Raw genomic sequence first — 20,981 nt, 5'->3', positions numbered from 1 at the left:
GATGGTGTACTCGCCGGCTGGAGTGGCCGAGCGGTTCTAGGCGCTACAGTCTCGAGCTGCGCGACCGATACGGTCGCAGGTTCCAATCCTGCCTCGGGCATGGATGTGTGTGATGTCCTTAATTTAGTTAGCTTTAAGTAGTTCTAAGTTCTAGGGCACTGTTGACCTCAGCTGTTAAGTTCCATAGTGCTCAGAGTCATTTGAACCATTATGATGGTGTACTCAACGACAAACCTGGGTGTACAAATGGCAAAACGTCATTTTTTCGGATGAATCCAGGTTCTGTTTAAGCATCATGATGGTCGCATCCGTGTTTGGCGACATAGCAGTGAACGCACATTGGAAGCTTCTATTCGTCAGCGCCATACTGGCGTATCACCCTGCGTGATGGTATTGGGTTCCATTGGTTACACGTCTCGGTCACCTCTTGTTCGCATTGACGGCACTTTGAACAGTGGACGTTACATTTCAGATGTGTTACGACCCGTGGCTCTACCCTTCAAAAAATGGTTCAAATGGCTCTGAGCACTATGGCACTTAACTGCTGAGGTGATCAGTCCCCTGGAACTTAGAACTACTTAAACCTAACTAACCTAAGGACATCACACACATCCATGCCCGAGGCAGGATACGAACCTGCGACCGTAGCAGTCGCGCGGTTCCGGACTGTAGCGCCTAGAACCGCTCGGCCACTCCAGCCGGCGAGTACAACATCGCAGGCGCTCCTGTCTGTGATGCAGCGTCAAGAGTAACCACAGCCACGGTCTCCGAGCTGATAGTCCGTGCTGCTGCAAACGTCGTCGAACTGTTCGTGCAGATGGTTGTTGTCTTGCAAACGTCCCCATCTGTTGACTCAGGGATCGAGACGTGGCTGCACGATCCGTTACAGCCATGCGGATAAGATGCCTGTCATCTCGACTGCTAGTGATACGACGCCGTTGGGATCCAGCACGGCGTTCCGTATTACCCTCCCGAACCGACCGATTCCATATTCTGCTAGCAGAATTATTGGCTGATTTATTGTTCATTCCCTGTTTGTTTTTGTGGAAATTTAAACGTCAAAAAAAGGAAACGCTGGGGCTTACGGGCCTATCCAATAGCAAACCTGCCGTCGGTAATGCGGTCCGCTATCCCCTCTCGTCAAGTAAGTAGCATACTGTGCGTTAAGCCGTACGATCACGTCAGTAACAATGAAAAATAGTGAATGTGTGTAATTGGAAATTTTTTGTAAGTTCTATAGGACCAAACTGCTGAGGTTATCGGTCCCTAGGCTTACACACAACTTAATCTAACTTAAACTAACTTACAGTAAGGACAACACACACACCCATGCCCAACGGAGGACTCGAACCTCCGACGGGGAGAGCCGCGCGAACATTGGCAAGGCGCCTGAGATCGCACGGCTACACTGCGCGACAGTGTATGTGTACGTATGTGTGTGTGGAAACGGCAAGGGGGGGGGGGGGTTTATACAACTACTTGTCTGTGTCACTGTCAGAGTTTCTGGTCACGACTCAACTTGCGGTGCCGTGCCGGTGAGTAGGAGAAAGTATGTCCACTCAGATATAACGACCCGCGATAAGCAGCTACCGTTAACAATTGTGAAAGCGCAGGCTCCGTGTTTTCGGTGGACAGGCCTACAGTGTGATGATGTTTTGAACAACTTGCAGGTGGTGGAGTTGTTTAGATGGTTAATCAACATACAGGGTGGCGCACGAATTGTGTTACCATTTTGTTTTTGAATATAAACTTTATTATCAATACAATCTGAAAGTAACATATACTACAATGAAGAGCCGTCCATGGAGATTTGTTCTAACTCAGCACATGCTCAATAGCCGGCCGTGGTGGCCGAGCGGTTCTAGACGCTTCAGTCCGGAACCGCGCGACTGCTACGGTCGCAGGTTCGAATCCTGCCTCGGGCATGGATGTGTGTGATGTCCTTAGGTTAGTTAGGTTTAAGAAGTTCTAAGTTCTAGGGGATTGATGACCTCAGATGTTAAGTCCCATAGTGCTCAGAGCCATTTGAACCATTTGAACATGCTCAATATGTCCACCATTTCGTTTCCTAACTTCCTTCAAACGAACGCTGAAGTTAGTGATTACCCTACGACATATGTCTTCCGTAATTTCACTGCAAGCTTGAAGAATAAGTCTTCTGAGCTCCATTAAATCACGTGGACGTTTCCGGAAAATTTTTTCATTTAGGTACCCCCAAAGAAAAAAGTCACATGGATTGAGGTCTGGACTATTGGGGGGCCAATTTTGTCCGTCATTGGAGCGACCTGGAAACCTGAGTGAAATGATCCGCATGTCGAAATGCTCGTGTAAAAACTCCAACACAGTGTTTGCAGTATGTGGCCTTGCTCCACCTTGCATGAACCACTGCATGTTGAAGGGCAAGGCAGTAGCAAGAAGCTGTGGAATTTAACGGAGCTCAGAAGACTTATTCTTCAAGCTTGCATTGAAATTGCGCTTGTATCGCCAAGACCCAACCAAACTGTCACCTTACAAGAGAAACTAGATCTCTGGAAAGGTACAGACCCGTTAGCACTACATACATCCCAAAAAAGAAATAGTGAAGCAAATTAATTATTGGTGGTCTTCTGTCTTATTTTGTGTGTGCCCGTATGATGACGTCACATCATCGATTAAAGTCGAACAAGTATCGGTAGGTGCAACACCTTACTGTGTCTCTCCCCTTCCCACATTTCACGAACTGTGCTCTACGTACCTCCCGCCCCGGGTCATAAACAGTACTGATGGGCCGCTAAGCTACTGATAAGCAGTAACAGGTTACAACGATACAGTGCCAACCAGGCAATGGGTCCCAGAAACCAGTTAATTATGTAGTACGTTCCAAGCAAGCCGTGAATTACATTGAAACAGCGACACAGTTTGCAAAACTGCTGTAGCACGCTGTGAATGGATAACTCTTACTGTTGGGTGCCTTCGTTGCAGGTATTTTCCCAGGATACTCACAGACGTTTTGAAACAATGTTTGACCAAAAATATCGCACGGTGCACAGTTGTTACTTCCGTCTCTTACGGAAAAAATATTTCCATAAATAAATAGAAACTTACTTCCGATTGACAATCACGGGCTAATATACATAAAATTAAATGATAAATTTCTATACTTCACTTTGCTTTGCAGATGCAGGCAGCTATAAGTGCATAATAGGTTCCGAGACTAAAATCTGAGGCTACCTGTCCCAGTGGCAACGCACGAATAGTATTGATCTGTGTCTGAATAGTAAAATTTGAACAGCATGTGATGAGCGGTGAAAACTCGATTCCCTTTTGGTGAATCCTACCCTACTATAAATGACGTAGGGTCAAACATGGAACGCATTATTTGCTCAATAGGTACGACTGAGAAATAGTGTTGTTTTAACGGTTATACTTAATACCACCCATCCTTAGCAAACAGTGCGAATGTGATACAGAGACCTCTACCGACCTGGGACGATATCTCACATTTCGTCACTATTATCTCCTCCCATTCCCCCCTCCCCCCTCCCCCGCCTCCATTCACATACGCACAGTGTACACGGTGAAGTTGTGGTGGAGCGGGGAACGGCAGAATGTATACTGGAGGAATACAGGAGTACTCCGCGATTAGATTAGTAAAGCCACGCACAGGAAGTGAAAGCGCTGTTACCCACCGTCCCTTTCGTAGATAGCACTCGTGGCTCCTCTTCGTGACAAACTGCACGAAGCATAATGTTCAATAAATGTGGTCTTAGGGCTGGAGAACTAACTGTAAGTGGAAAGAGTACAGTAGCTGATACGTGTATTGGACCATACACTAGCTTTCTTTTCTAAGACTCGTCAGGATAATTTTCCGTTTTGCAACATGTATATATGGCCAGTACAAACAAATACTGCTCACACGTGTTTCAAATGACACGCTGAGTCAACAGAAAACGACGATTTATTTTCTTGTCGTATTTCTATATGGCCATTCTACCGACAAAAGGTAAACTCCCCTCTTACTCCCCTCAGATTTAGTGATAAGATGGCTCAGTGGATTGCGCGTCAAAAACTGAACACAGATCAAGCATGAAAACAGGAAGAAGGTGTACTGAACTGTGAAAAAAGAAGCAAAATAGAAACAGTGAACGGTCCACACTCAAGATGTGCAACGTCGAGTGAATTTGAATAGCCGCTGGGTCGTTGTTACGTGGTCACGGTGTTAGACTGCGAAGGAGGGATCCGCGTTCAAATCGCTCTCGTGATTTTTTTATTTATTTATTTTTTTGTTCACAAAATTATGAAATTTCCGTCCGGTCACTGACGTGTCTGTTCGCTATGTTCAAATTTGTGTATGTGTCGTGGTGCGGCGTCCGGTTTGCAACAGTGAGAAATGAGACCAGACGTACGTACCTCCTATCTGTTCTATACAAGTACCACACGTTATGAATCTTGAGTTCCGTTTTGGAGGATTTGACTCTTGAATCCTTTGTTGTAACATAGTTCACACCCGTTTATTTGTTGTTTTCATTTCTGTGAGAGGTCCAGGCAGCGACGGTAATATATTGTTACCAGATGACTCATATTCTATAACAAATTTGTAGTATGACAACTCCAAGACTACAAAAGGAGAACAGGCACATCAGTGGCCGGACAGAAAGTCCATAATTTTGTGATAAAAAAAAAGGCACATGAGGGGTCTTTGAACACGGATCTTCCGCTTTGCAGTCCAACACGGTGGTTCTTGCAGTTCCCTCGATGTCGCACATCTGGAGCCTGGACTGTTCGCTGTTTCTACTTTTTCTTTTTTCACAGTTCAGTACACCTTCTTCTGTTTTCATCCTTGATCTGCGTTCAATTTTTGACGGGCTATTCACTGAGCCATCTTACCACTAAATCAGAGGGGCGTGAGAGGGGAGTTTCCCTTGTGAATGATCCCACATTACTCTACTGCGATGTTTGGTTTAACGACATGTGTTAAGGGGCAGAGCGAAACACGAATAATAAACTGAAATACGAGGCCGTATCTATAATGGATCATGGCTATGGTCCATCCTCCTATAACAAAAACAGGTAGCTAAACTGAAATTTAAAGCCAAACTGTATGAGATGGGAGAGGGGGAAAACTTGTGAGGCTGAATTACCACTATGGCGCCCATTTTCAAGGCCATGATCTTGGAGCCAACTCGTAATTTTCAAACGGAAAAGAGGTCATGTAACATATCAGTCAGGTAGAGATACACAAGAAAAAACGACGGTGCCCTTCATTTGGTCACAGCTTTGTTCGTTGTAGCCTTCTCCGATTTACCCCACGTATTTACGTGTCGTTGCCCGGATATCGATTTTCTAAAACAGTAAGACGCAGTTCTCTCAAAAACTCGAAAAATCAACATTGAAGGTTAGATTTTCGAGCACTTGTTAATTAAAAAACATTTGTTGATTATTAACGAATTAGTCGGAAGCTCAGCCTGTAGCGCAATTGTTTTGTAAGTACAATGTTGCTATTTTGGAATTTCACTAGTAGCGTGCCTTTTCTCTTTTCCTTTCTTTATTTTTAATTCCTCATTTATTGAACCACAATTGTTAATGAAAACAACGTATTTTTTATCCTTATTAGTGGTTGTAAGAAAATAAATTAAAATCTGATACAGCCATATAAAATGCCTTTTTGTAATGGGAAAACATTAATGGGGTGAACAACAAGGTTCAGAAACGGAAGACCTCGTTCAGAACACATTTTCGACCTGAAATCCGTAATTCGTCGCAGATTAATAAACTTCAAAGACATAATTACAACATTTATTTATATAAAAAACCTTTGACTGTGTTGATACGGGAACCTTAGATAAAATAATTCGTGATTTTGGGGTTAAAACTAAGTTGGCAAACATAACTCGTGAAACTCTGACCGAGACAATTTCAAACGTAAAATGTGTGGGTGAGAGATTTCAATGTTTCAAAATAAATAAGGGTGTCAGGCAAGGTGGCGGTTTATATCCACTTCTTTTCAACTGAGTCATGAATAAAATTGTAAGAATTTGGAATGATAAGCTGAAACAATCCAAAATATCACCATTAGTGCTAGGGAGAAAGAACAAAGGTGTTATAATAAACTGCCCAACTTTTTCGATGATTTTGCCATACGTTCTGAAAGCATGACTGAGGAAGCAATACAAGTCAACCTTTTGGAATATACAGCCAAATGGCAAGCATAACAATCTCTACACAGAAAACAAAATTGATGACAAATATTGAAAGTGGTCCAAAACATTTAGGAACAGATACTGGAGAAATAAAGACAGCAAGAAAATCTACTTTAGAGGAAAGGATACACAAGATGTTATAACTGAGAATACCTAAAACAAGCGGTCGGGAAAGACTTGGTATGGAGTAAGATAAGAGAAGAAGTAGTATTTTAAAATACATTTTTAGGGGAAAAAGTTTTAAACTGGAAGAATTCCAAGGCAAGAGTGTAAAGGAAACTGGCACAAAGTGGTCAGAAGATAGGAAAAAGGAACATAACAAACAATACAAGATAACTGGAAAAAAGAAAGAACAACAAAGGATAAAGAACTGAAATTTGAATGTGGTCTCTAACAGGCCTCAACGCAAGAATAAGAAGAAGAAGAATACTGTTCAGTCCTTAGAAATAAAATAGTATTTGATTTTGTAAATGATTTTCGCAATTTTGTGCGACATTATAATTATTTATTGGGTATACTTGCATTTTCATGCAAATAGTAATTAAATGTAAAAATATGTTGTCTTTACAAAAAAAAAATTGTCAGTAAATACTCTCATTTTTAATGACTATGAAATTCACAGAAAATGAAAGAAAAGGAACGCTAAACGCGGGATTCGAACAAGCGACAGTATGATTACCATACGATTACAACATGTGCTGAACAATCGGCGAATTCGTTAATAATCTACAAAAGCTTTATTATTTAATAGTGCTTGGACATCTTCTAATCTTCAAAGGTGATTTTTTTTCAATTTTTTAACATTAGGTCATCGATGACCAGGCTGGTACACACAGGTATGGTGAAAATCGGAGAGTCATTCTGTGGGGGGCATCTTGTGGGTTCACAAGCGAGAACGCAACCCTGGACAGGGCAGCACTGTACACTGTACAGGTTGCCGGTCGGAAACAGCTTGTCAAACTTCACCTGTCCTCTCCTGCGGACAGCCTGGCATTTCCCAGGACTCCAGGAAACGTGTTTCCTAACGCTCCGGGAGAAGCGCACGTTGCGAAGTGAGATCCGCCTACGACATTAATTCAGCCGAAGGCCGACTACATCTCCCGGATGTCTCGGTACGCGTGCCAACACTGCGAGAAATTAATCACATTCCAAAGTCGACGTCGCTCGATGTTATCACTTTCAGGGTGCTCAGATGCAGACGTCATTCGTTCTCTCTCAGTTCGCCTAAAAACTATTGAGTCTAGCTTTGTAGACTCTACCACACAGTTTGGTCAGCTGAGTATTTCAGCTATTTCCTGTTACACTGTGCACGTTTTCACTCACCCGCCTTTTATTCACGATTTGCGTATCCCACTATCAACATTGGGATTTTGCAATCCCTCCTTCAGGTGTCCAGCAACATAACCAAGACGAAAACAATGCGGTAAGAGCTATAACTGTCAACAACCGGAAGACTATTTTGAGTACACAACCGGAAGACTATTTTGAGTACTACAGTGCTTTACCAAACATAGTCCGATTGACGTGGCAAGCCGTTGCTGTGCTCTGAGGTTGTAACTGTCCTACTCAACCAGTTATAGCGGGACCAATGCAGGCTGAACATTAATAACACTGACAAACTGCAGGGAGGGATTCCAACTGCAAATGAAGAAAAAAAGCTCCTATCAACATGTGTCCGAAAATGGACGATCAGCGTGCACGAATCCACGTTACAACAGATGTTCAAAGTGGCTTCAATGGGACGCAATGCACACATTCACACGCCGCATCTTGGATTGCCGCACCCTTTCGCACGTTCCGGCCTCTTTCCGAATAGCGCCACAGGGGTCGTGCACATGCTGTTGAAGGGTTCGAAAATGTTCAAATGTGTGCGAATTCCTAAGGGACCAAACTGCTTAGGTCATCGGTCCCTAGACTTACACACTACTTAAACTAACTTACGCTAAGAACAACACACACATCCATGCCCGAGGGAGGACTCGAACCTCCGGCGGGAGTGGCCGCGCAATCCGTGATATGACGCCTGAAACCGCGCGGCCACTCCGCGCGGCGCTGTTGAAGGTTCTGCACATCAGGAACTGGTTCAGCATATGCAACATTTTTCAGATGCCCCCAGAAGTAAAAATCCATGGGGTTTAAGTCAGATGATCTAGCAGGCCTTGCTACAGGGCCTCCTCGTCCTATACGACGTTCAGGGAAGATGCTGTTGAGCTGTCGGCGAAAAGTAAGGCGGTAGCAGGCTGGTGTCACATAACCTGTCGTATTGCCAAAGGCACATTCTCTAGCAGCCCAAGCGACGTATTCCACAGGCAGTCCAGGTACGTTCCTCCGTCAAGACGTTATGGAATAATAACCAGTCCAAATATGTGGTCGCCACATGTGTATGTGGCCCACACACATTGATCCTGAACTGATCCTGATGAGATACCTCAACCATCCTCCGAGGATTATTTGTATAGCCCACAGATGACTATTGTGCAGATTAATGATGTCAGTTCTAGTTAAGGCTGCTTCGTCGGTAAAGAGGACTGATGACACAAATCCCAAAATTGTCATGGTCTGGTACAAACACCTTCGACAAAATACTTCCCATAGAGGGAAATCCGCTGTTGATAATACTTGTGCTCGTTGCAGGTGGTAGGGATAGTAACGGTTGTCAAGCAGGATACACGTAATAGTACTTTGGCTGAGACCATGCTGGTGGGCCACTTGCCTGGAGCTTGCACTAGGATTTATCTCAATATCCTGTAGATCCTGGTCCTCCAAATCTGGTGTACTCACAGTCCTCGGCCTCCCTGCATGTTCGTCTGAAAGGACCCGTGATCACCCAAACGTCCAGAAAGGGCTTGAAATGTTGTGCGAGGTGGTTGGCGTCTGTGAGGATACTTGTTTTAGTATAGCCGTACTGACTCTCGACCGTTTCCATCTACTTGACCTTTCACAAACACCATTTCGGCTTATTCTCGACATGAATATCGGACCATTCTACTGTTTACAGTAAGCTACGTCAATCACACAGCCTGCAACACACAAGGAACACGTGGTTCGTTCTCAGAGGAACTTTCATTCGTCAGCGCCTCCTACCGAGGCAACCATGCATATCCGGACACATGTTCAAAGGACCCCTTTCCCTCCATTCAAATGGTTCAAATGGCTTTGAGCACTATGGGACTCAACTTCTGAGGTCATCAGTCCCCTAGACTTAGAACTACTTAAACCTAAGGACATCACAAACAACCATGACCGAGGCAGGATTCGAACCTGCGACCGTAGCAGCAGCGCGGTTCCGGACTGGAGCGCCTAGAACCGCTCGGCCACCACAGCCGGCGTTCCCTCCATTCCCAGTCAGTAATCCGTCCCTGCGGTTTGTCAGTTTTATTACTGTTCACCCTGTAGTTTAACGTGGACTTTGAACCACGGTAAAACTCAATATTTTCACAGTAACAAATCATAAAAAATGGTTCAAATGGCTCTGAGCACTATAGGACTTAACATCTGAGGTCATGAGTCCTCTAGAACTTAGAACTACTTAAACCTAACTAACCTAAGGACATCACACACATCCATGCCCGACGCAGGATTCGAACCTGCGACCGTAGCGGTCGCGCGGTTCCAGACTGAAGCGCCTAGAACCGCTCGGCCACTTCGGCCGGTAACAAATCATACACAGAGGTGAAACAAGTCATGAGTCACAGGAAAAAATCTCTGAGCGAGATGTGGATCGAACACTTGACCTTTGGAGTAACAGTCTGGTTACTCACAATTAAGTTATTGTAACATGCCTACTGGACAATACACCAACCTACTAAATACAACGTCACCGTAGTAGAAGCATGAGAGAGATTGCTGTGTCCTGTAGAGATACAGACACAGCCTTACACAGCAGAGCGCCGAGCAACTACGGCAGCACTGAGTTAACGTCTTGCGTCCACAGGGGGAGTCCATACGGTAAGAATACTTAACATATAAGCCATAGGCTATTGAAATAGTTCCACACTAGACGTCCATCCGCGAAACGCAGATGTACGTACGTGCACTTAGACGAAGCAATTTGAGTATCCAATCTCATCTGCTATGTTTTTCGGCCTCCCTTGATTTTCTACATTTTTTTTATAAACTATGATAATGGCAACATTATAGTGTACCTGGTATCCAGTCAGTGCACAGTAATATGAGATTCATAAATAAGCTTAGTTCCATTGAATTCCATTGCTCACTACATATTACTTGCTAATGTAGTTGCAGTGATCTAATTAGCTAACTCAGAAACTTCGTTAATTGTGAAATATTGTTAATTGAATGCAATTCGACGTTGTATAGTTAGTGAGCGGTAGGTGACATATTTCGGCGTATTAACACCTATACTTTGGAAGTATACAGTATATCTCCAGCTTTTCCGCAAGGTGTCTAGAACTGTTTGAAACTAATTATCTTCCAAATTAATTAACATTACAACTTTAAACCATTGCTAACTTCAGTTACAGATTATGTCAAAATTACTGTTGGATTCTGAACCTTGGCATTATAATTTTGTTGATATATTTTTTATGTTTCCTTTGATGCGCAGCACTTGTTAATTAACTCACTAATTAGAAAGCATGTATATAGCACATCTGACGTCAGGCAGTCTGCGGCTGAGAGTAAAGTGAGCAATACCTATGTCTCTTGTGAGATATTCGCATATATTGCGACAGTTCGTTTTCTTTTCTCGTGGGTTTATTTCCTGACTTCTGTGACAGTAATTACGAACACAATGGTTAACGGTGAATGGTTAACAAGATATTATTGTTTGGACTTCCTGATAATTTTTGCACACTGCCTTGTTTCGAGTTCCTTAAATATACAGGGTGTTACAAAAAGGTACGGCCAAACTTTAAGGAAACATTCCTCACACACAAATAAAGAAAAGATGTTATGTGAACATGTGTCCGGAAACGCTTAATTTCCATGTTAGAGCTCATTTTAGTGTCGTCAGTATGTACTGTACTTCCTCGATTCACCACCAGTTGGCTCAATTGAAGGAAGGTAATGTTGACTTCGGTGCTTGTGTTGACATGCGACTCATTGCTCTACAGTACTAGCATCAAGCACATCAGTACGTAGCATCAACAGGTTAGTGTTCATCACGAACGTGGGTTTGCAGTCAGTGCAATGTTTACAAATGCGGAGTTGGCAGATGCCCATTTGATGTATGGATTAGCACGGGACAATAGCCGTGGCGCGGTACGTTTGTATTGAGACAGATTTCCAGAACGAAGGTGTCCCGACAGGAAGACGTTCGAAGAAATTGATCGTCGTCTTAGGGAGCACGGAACATTCCAGCCTATGACTCGCAACTGGGGAAGACCTAGAACGACGAGGACACCTGCAATGGACGAGGCAATTCTTCGTGCAGTTGACGATAACCCTAATGTCAGCGTCAGAGAAGTTGCTGCTGTACAACAACGCTTCTCAACAACAAATTCGGTGACCGATGGATTGGTAGAGGCGGACCAATTCCATGGCCTCCACGCTCTCCTGACCTCAAGCCTCTTGACTTTCATTTATGGGGGCATTTGAAAGCTCTTGTCTACGCAACCCCGGTACCAAATGTAGAGACTCTTCGTGCTCGTATTGTGGACGGCTGTGATACAATACGCCATTCTCCAGGGCTGCATCAGCGCATCAGGGATTCCATGCGACGGAGGGTGGATGCATGTATCCTCGCTAACGGAGGACATTTTCAACATTTCCTGTAACAAAGTGTTTGAAGTCACGCTGGTACGTTCTGTTGCTGTGTGTTTCCATTCCATGATTAATGTGACTTGAAGAGAAGTAATAAAATGAGCTCTAACATGGAAAGTAAGCGTTTCCGGACACATGTCCACATAACATATTTTCTTTCTTTGTGTGTGAGGAATGTTTCCTGAAAGTTTTCCGTACCTTTTTGTAACACCCTGTATATCAATGGCTCTGAGCACTATGGGACTTAACATCTGTGGTCATCAGTCCCCTAGAACTTAGAACTACTTAAACATAACTAAGCTAAGGACATTACACGCATCCATGCCCGAGGCAGGATTCGAACCTATGACCGTAGCGGGCACGCGGTTCCAGACTGAAGCGCCTAGAGCCGCACGGCCACACCGGCCGGTTAAATATATATCAGGATAGTGATACGGTGAGCTGACACGTTAAGTTTTTGCCACATGTGAATCGCTTTGAACCGCTGGAATCTGGTGTGTGGTCCCTCCACTAGAACAATTTAACAATCTATGAACTAGTGTAGTAGATAACACGCTGCTTTCTTTTAATTTGAACTATATGTGAGACCCCAACAGGCCATATCAGTGAATGCCTTACGCCAAGATTGTAACTAACGTGTTTTAAATCTACTTCTGGTGTCGATCACATACTGCCTTAGACTATGAGTAGAATATACATCTTTCTCCTAGTTTTGGAGCCAGCGCAACTACCGAGAAGAGCAGAAGAGGTTTGTGCGGAAGGAAGGAGGTTTGTTGCAGCAAGTATAAATATGAAACTTTCTGGCAGCTTGAAACTCTGTGTGGGACTGGGACTCGATTCGTTTGCCTTTTGAAGGAAAATTTTGTTCCAACTGAGTTACTCAAAGCACGGCTCACGACCCGTCCTCGTATCTTGACTCCCGCCTGTGTCTCATATCCTACCTTCGAAACTTCACAGAAGCTCTCCTGCGTAGCTTACGGGACTATCACTCCAGGAAGAAATGATTTACGGAGACGTAGCTTAGCCACGGCCTGGGGAATGTTTTCAGAAAATACTTTTCTCTCTGCAGCGGAGTGTGCGCTGATACGAAACTTCCTGGTAAATTAAAACAGTGTGCTGGACCGAGACTCGAATCCAGGACCTTTGTTTTCGTGGCAAATTGGTCTATTGGATAACCCATAGAAAGATTTATTACTCTGATTTTTTATAGGACAACATTCTATGATTTTCGACATTATGTTGAATAGGTTTTCTAATTTTTTGTGTGCATTTGGTGTCTTTCAGATACATCTTACATGTAGGACAGTGAGCGGAAATTCGCACAGTATACCATTATTAAGACTAGGTTGCAATCATGATAGTGCACCGTCTGTGTACAATGCCACACGTAGCTCTACCATAACCATTTTCGTAGGGGAAGCTATGAACTGCATCAGTCGTGAGGAACCTGAGGGACAAGTGGCTCCGAAATCGACGTTAGCGGCCAAGTGGGGAATGGGGAATCCAATCTGCACTCCGCAAGCGCTCGAAAGGAGTGCAGCCATGGGTTTGTGGCGTACCGGAGTCATTTGCTTCCCTCCTGTTCCATCTGTGAATAATACGGCACAAGAAGCGTTCTCAGTACCTCTTCATACACTCCTGAATTTCTTTGAATTTGATAATGGCGATAGGAAACGACTTATTTAAGGTCTTGCACTTGGTTTAAGAACATCTGAAGCAAATAGCAAGTGCTTGAAGTAAATCTGAAGCAAATAGTTTTACTTCAAGCACTTGCCAAGGATAGCCACGCCTTCTTGATCTGGAATAAGTATGAAAAAGTGCAGGCGCAAGAACCAGACAAACCTGTAATTTGTTACACACAGACATAAAAGCAATAGAACAAAGGCTGTGTGTGTGTGTGTTTGTGTGTGTGTGTGTGTGTGTGTGTGCGCGCGCAAGGTCTGCAAGAAACACAGTAACCAGCAGATGGAAACAGTAATTGGTCCGTTATTTATTATTCGTCTCCTATGCATTTACAAACGTGGTGTTTCAAAGCCAATAAAACACCTGGGCTACCATAATTACGTGTAGCTTACAATCTGAAGTCGCCTCCTACAAAAATTTTCTAATTGTATTTTCAAATATTATAATAAACTAACAATTTGTAGAATTTACATAAATATATTTATGTAATTCAGCAACGGCCTTGCCGCAGTGGATACACCAGTTCTCGTGAGATCACCGAAGATAAGCGCTGTCGGGCGTGGTCAGCACTTGGATGAGTGACCATCCAACCGCCATGGGCTGTTGCCATTTTTCGGGGTGCACTCAGCCTCGCGATGCCAGTTGAGGAGCTACTCGACCGAATAGTAGCGGCTTCGGTCAAGAATCCCATCATAACAACCGGGAGAGCGGTGTGCTGACCCCAAGCCCTCCTATCCGCATCCTCCTCGGAGGATGACACGGCGCTCGGATGGTCCCGATGGGCCACTTGTGGTCTGTAGACGGAGTGTTTTTTTATATTTATGTAATTCACCTGATAGTTTATAAGTAAAATCAATTAAAGGAACCTCTCAAAACATGTCATTACTAGGATTAAAACGTGTATGAGCCGTGATGTAGCCTGCCCTAACATTTTGATGAATCACACCAGTTTTTTAAATTGAGTGTTTTAGTCTTTTGCCCCAGAACAACACATTGGCGACTAATATAAACTTTTAATTCACAAAATCTAAGCTCAGAATTGAGGAGGATAAAGTGGTTACCTATTAAGCGGCAAAATACACGATTTAAATTGTTGAAAATATTAAATGACTGTGAGGGATAGCTTTTTCAAAGTGATAACTCGTAAAGATTACTTAACTGGTGGTGTCGATAAGCTAGACGTGCACTAGATCCAGGACGGATGACGCCCGCCTGTAGATGCGATCCACTCTAATAGTTGGGATTCGAAAGTGTGCGCTAAAAAGCCGGAATAAAAAAATTGATAAATCAGGTTACTATGCGACAAGTGCGAGCCGGCAGAAAAAGGAATCCGAAAAAACTAAAGAACAAAACTACTGGGAGAAGACATATCACAACAGGTCAGCAAATACTTCGAAGATGGCTTTCTTAAGGAATCGCTTTGTTCATTTAACCACCGTTGCGCGCATTTTTTCTTTTAATTAGTAAAAATTTCAGACTTCTCAAGTATATCCAAACGGCATCTTTTAGGAATATATTGACAGATACGAAGATGATCTTCGGTTCCTGCTTTGTCTGCATCTCTTTTTTAAAATGAGTACAAATAGCTGTATTATTACTGTCTACGTTACAATGTTCTCTAATGCGGGTATCAAAAGATCTGCAGAATTTGGGACAAGCACTACAGTTCATCTTATAGCGTAAGGACAATTCTTTTAAAAAATCCAAAGAAATTGTCAGTGAGGACGGGAAACATTGAGAATATTAATAACGGCCTAAATGTCTCTTTGAGACTTGGAAGGTGCATCCACCGAAAATGAATCAATATAACGCAAATTTTCGTGCCTTGTGCGTTTCTTCAACTCCGAAGCGGCTTAGGCCAGCTTACACACGGTATGCGATGGAGAGAGAGAGAGAGAGAGAGAGAGAGAGAGAGAGAGAGAGGGGGGGGGGGGGAGGGGAGGAGAGGTACCGGTGTGTGGTCCAACCGCCCGTCGCCGACTCCTCCAGTGAGCGGCTCCTAAGGTCGCTGACCCCTGGGACGGGCGCACTGCCGCTTTCCAGGGGCAAGGCCGTGCCAGCCGGTCACTCCTCTCCCCGAGGTCTCCTTGTGCAGACTAAACTGCGCCATCACGTCTGAGTGTCAATCGCCGCAGTTTCCGCGCGACCGTGAGATGCTCCGTTTTGGTCATCCACATCCAGTGACGGTGCAAGAACAATATTGATCTGCTTTGTGGAGAGATATAGTTTCTATGAATGAAATATTTTTGTTGTTGTTGAACAAGTTGGGCAAGTCAGGTGTAAACTTGATACTTCACAGCACATTAAAACTGTGTATTGGACACGGAATCGGAGTCGAACCCAGAACCTGTGCTTTTCGCAAAAATGATCGCACCGATTGTGCTACCCCAGGGCGGCTTACGACCCGCCTTCGTCGCTTCTCTCCTCCATCCCCAACATACAGAAGTGCTCCTTCGTACATTGTTGGAATAAGACACTTGGAACGAGGGGTATTGCGGACAAATGGCTTAGACACAGAGGTTCGAGTCGTCGGTCCGAAAACGAAAACTAATGTAATGACAGTAAAAAATTCAGTCAGTAATAAAACAGAACAGTATTTGGATGACTACATTTCACAATTTTAAAACCAAAGATAGACAGAAAATAAGTTATTAAGAACGTTCTAACTATCATACCAGAAGACTGACTTGTTCTAAGTGCCAGCAACAAAATTTTTGTTTCAAGTGTCATTAATGCAGAATAACTACTTTTTTTTGAGGAAGTAACATGCAAAACACGAATATGTCCACTAAATGCAGTTTTTCACAATTAACACAAAACTTCTTACAGGCATACTTATGAGCGAAAATAACATGTTGCAAAGCAAACGTCTTTACGTTTGTGCTAAAAGTCAGTTTATGTCTGTAAATCAACTCTACAATGAAAATATTCCTTTAAAAGCTACATTTAAATGTGGACGTATTCTCATTTGCGTGAACCATTTGCACATGTTCGGTTTCGAATGATATGCTGTTTTTTCAAAATAACTTACATATTATTATATAATGCTTGCTATACTTTATCAGATTAGGTGTTTGCAACAATTTAGTACATAACCAAGGAAAAATTGTTAACTGTTTAATGTAACATTGATATTCAGAGTTTCATCGTAAAATCTGAGTTTATTGTTACTTCCTAATTATTTAAAATATTTCATATCACCATAACAGAAAACAAAGAGGTAAAATGGCATTACCTATTATCAGAACGGTTCTTTGACGTAACTGTTACGCTGAAACATATAAACCAGATGCATCGTCTAAACAAACACGAGCAATTTCCTCCACCTCTTTGTTGAAGAAAATGGGTAGATCGTCATTGATGGATGTACACCAACTTAAGTCCTATTGATTTTGCCAGTCCTCTCTGAAAATAGCGTACAGCAAACTATCAACATCTTTCTTCTTGTCATCCGAGATTGGATGGCTGAGAAGTTCATCGGCTCGTGGTTAAGAAAATATTTTCTAATGGTCCATTCGCGTTTCTAAAGCGACTTCTGCTCTTGTATATCCTGCCGTGACCTGTAGAATACAGTTGGGACCTTATCAATATGAGTGTTTCCCGTATCTTCGTATTCGTATATGAAAATTCGTTTCCCTTCCCTTATATGATCTAAATTTCGTAGATCTTTACATAGAAATCTCCTGTCTGGAACTCTTCAATCTTCACCAATGTATCTTATTTCATCCACTCAATGATAGACCTCATTATATTCCTCTTTTTTGGAATTGTTGGTCTTTTTCGTAGAAGCTCTAATCTACCGAAAATGCTGTCACCAGGTAAGTAACTGTGTCCTCGTAATAATAATTATTAATATTAGTACTATGCAATATTATCAGGACGGAGGGCAGAAGCACAAACTGATGCTAACAGCTGCTTTGCGCGGTAACGTCTGGCCATAAATAGAATGGAAATCACGTGACTGGATCAGCGTCTGCTATTGGCCGCAATGGACTAGTTCCTCTACGCACGAAATTTATATGTGGACAGGTTCATGTTTGCTGCGAACCATGTATTTTGACAGGCTTGTGTCATGGGACTTTTTTTTTTAAAATTGTGGACATGTTCGCCTCTGCGTGCAACGTCCTCATTTGTGATAAGGCAAATACAGAAGTACATTAGTAATATTTCAAATAGTAAAACTATAGCCAAAAAGCAATTTCTCATTTATTTTAGATTTTGTTTACAAGAGATTAACAAAATTAAATTCATAAGTAAAAATCTCTAGGTACTGACTTCTGTTTCTTACACAATCCCATTCCTGGGTTCAAACGATGTAAAGTTTAACATAAACTTGCCGTGCTGTTGGCGAAGAAATCTTCTGTTTTGCAACTGATAAACATGGCTGATCTTTAAGACGAAGTACTTCATGGCATACATCTATCATGGACTTTCCTCTTTTGATCACATTGCCATTTTCCATTCTTATGTTTCGGAGTTAGAATTTCAATAGCTATTTGAGACAATAGCTATTTGAGCAACAGCTATTTGAGATTTGAGTATGAGACACTGTCATCATACAGCATTTGGAGATATTACACGCCAGCATTGACAACAATGTTTCAGCAGCATCATTAAAATCAAAGAAGTTAGTCTTTCGCACTGGGTTGGGACCTGGAACTCCTGAGGGAACCGCCGCTTGGCACGACGACCACACATCAAGTAGAAATGCGTGTTTGAAACATCTTCTCCATGACTTGATACTTGGAGCAGGTCTGTGGGCATGCACAAGAGTGCCGAGTACAAAACAGCTCCGAAAATGCGTCCGTTGCCACTCTTTACATCGGCAATGGATTGAACAGTTTATGTAGTCGCAGAAGGAAGAAAATACCCAGTGCTGTGAATGGATGATGACACTTTTTGTGACTATGACAACGATGGTGATATTAATGTTGGTAATGGCGGTGATGATGATACACTGAAGCGCCAAAGAAACTGGTATAGGCATGCTTATTCAAATACGGACATATCTAAACAGGTAGAATACGGCGCTGCAGTCGGCAACACCTATAGAAGACAAGTGTCTGGCGCAGTTGTTACGGCGGTTACTGCTGCTACAATGGCAGGTTACCAAGATTTAAGTTGGTTTGAACGTAGTGTTATAGTCGGCGCACGAGCGGTGGGACACAGCATCAGCGAGACAGCGATGAAGTGGGAATTTTCCCGTACGTCCATTCCAGAAGCATACCGTTAATAACAGGAATCGGGTAAAACATCGAATCTCCGACGTCGCTGCGGCCGGAAAAAGATCCTGCACAACGGGACGAACGACAACTGAAGAGAAACGTTCAACGTGACAGAAGTTCTGCCCTTCCGCAAATTGCTGCAGATTTCAATGCTGGGCCTTCAAATAGCGTCAGCGTGCGAACCATTCAATGAAACATAATCGATATGGGCTATCGGAGCCGAAGGCCCACTAGTGTACCCTTGATGACTGCACGACACAAAGCCGTACGCATCACCTGGGCCCGTCAACACCGGCATTGGACTGTTGAAGACTGCAAACATGTTACCTGGTCAGACGAGTGTAGTTTCAAATCGTATCAAACGGATTGATACGTACGGGTATGGGGACACCCTCATGAATCCATGTACCGTGCATGTTAGCAGAGGACTGTTCAAGCTGGTTGAGTGTCTGTAATGGTGTGGGGCGTGAGCATTTGGAGTGATACGGGAGCCATGATACGTCTAGATACGATTCTGACAGGTGACACGTACGTAAGCAACCTGTCTGATCATCTGCATCGGTTCATGTCCATTGTGCATTCCGACGGACTTGGACAATTCCAGCAGGACAGGGCGACACCCCACACGCCCAGAATTGCTACAAAGTCGGTCCAGGAACACTCTATGTGTTTAAACACTTCCGCTAGCTCCAGACATGAACACTGTTGAGCATATCGGGGATGCCTCACAACGTGCTGTTCAGAATATACACTCTTGGAAATGGAAAAAAGAACACATTGACACCGGTGTGTCAGACCCACCATACTTGCTCCGGACACTGCGAGAGAGCTGTACAAGCAATGATCACACGCACGCCACAGCGGACACACCAGGAACCGCGGTGTTGGCCGTCGAATGGCGCTAGCTGCGCAGCATTTGTGCACCGCCGCCGTCAGTGTCAGCCAGTTTGCCGTGGCATACGGAGCTCCATCGCAGTCTTTAACACTGGTAGCATGCCGCGACAGCGTGGACGTGAACCGTATGTGCAGTTGACGGACTTTGAGCGAGGGCGTATAGTGGGCATGCGGGAGGCCGGGTAGACGTACAGCCGAATTGCTCAACACGTGGGGCGTGAGGTCTCCACAGTACATCGATGTTGTCGCCAGTGGTCGGCGGAAGGTGCACGTGCCCGTCGACCTGGGACCGGACCGCAGCGACGCACGGATGCACGCCAAGACCGTAGGATCCTACGCAGTGCCGTAGGGGACCGCACCGCCACTTCCCAGCAAATTAGGGACACTGTTGCTCCTGGGGTATCGGCGAGGACCATTCGCAACCGTCTCCATGAAGCTGGGCTACGGTCCCGCACACCGTTAGGCCGTCTTCCGCTCACGCCCCAACATCGTGCAGCCCGCCTCCAGTGGTGTCGCAACAGGCGTGAATGGAGGGACGAATGGAGACGTGTCGTCTTCAGCGATGAGAGTCGCTTCTGCCTTGGTGCCAATGATGGTCGTATGCGTGTTTGGCGCCGTGCAGGTGAGCGCCACAATCAGGACTGCATACGACCGAGGCACACAGGGCCAACACCCGGCATCATGGTGTGGGGAGCGATCTCCTACACTGGCCGTACACCACTGGTGATCGTCGAGGGGACACTGAATAGTGCACGGTACATCCAAACCGTCATCGAACCCATCGTTCTACCATTCCTAGACCGGCAAGGGAACTTGCTGTTCCAACAGGACAATGCACGTCCGCATGTATCCCGTGCCACCCAACGTGCTCTAGAAGGTGTAAGTCAACTACCTTGGCCAGCAAGATCTCCGGATCTGTCCCCCATTGAGCATGTTTGGGACTGGATGAAGCGTCGTCTCACGCGGTCTGCACGTCCAGCACGAACGCTGGTCCAACTGAGGCGCCAGGTGGAAATGGCATGGCAAGCCGTTCCACAGGACTACATCCAGCATCTCTACGATCGTCTCCATGGGAGAATAGCAGCCTGCATTGCTGCGAAAGGTGGATATACACTGTACTAGTGCCGACATTGTGCATGCTCTGTTGCCTGTGTCTATGTGCCTGTGGTTCTGTCAGTGTGATCATGTGATGTATCTGACCCCAGGAATGTGTCAATAAAGTTTCCCCTTCCTGGGACAATGAATTCACGGTGTTCTTATTTCAATTTCCAGGAGT

At 44.2% G+C, this 20,981-nt stretch overlaps 1 protein-coding gene across 1 annotated transcript in view; it reads right to left on the bottom strand.

Annotated features, from left to right (window-relative positions):
- LOC124622114 (cyclic AMP response element-binding protein A-like) overlaps nucleotides 1–20,981 on the bottom strand; it is a 679,969-nt gene that overhangs the window by 111,524 nt on the left and 547,464 nt on the right. The window lies entirely within an intron of this gene.

This window comes from Schistocerca americana, chromosome 7 (assembly GCF_021461395.2).
Source record: "Schistocerca americana isolate TAMUIC-IGC-003095 chromosome 7, iqSchAmer2.1, whole genome shotgun sequence".
NCBI lineage: Eukaryota > Metazoa > Arthropoda > Insecta > Orthoptera > Acrididae > Schistocerca > Schistocerca americana.
This window is presented reverse-complemented; position numbering and strand designations above follow the sequence as displayed.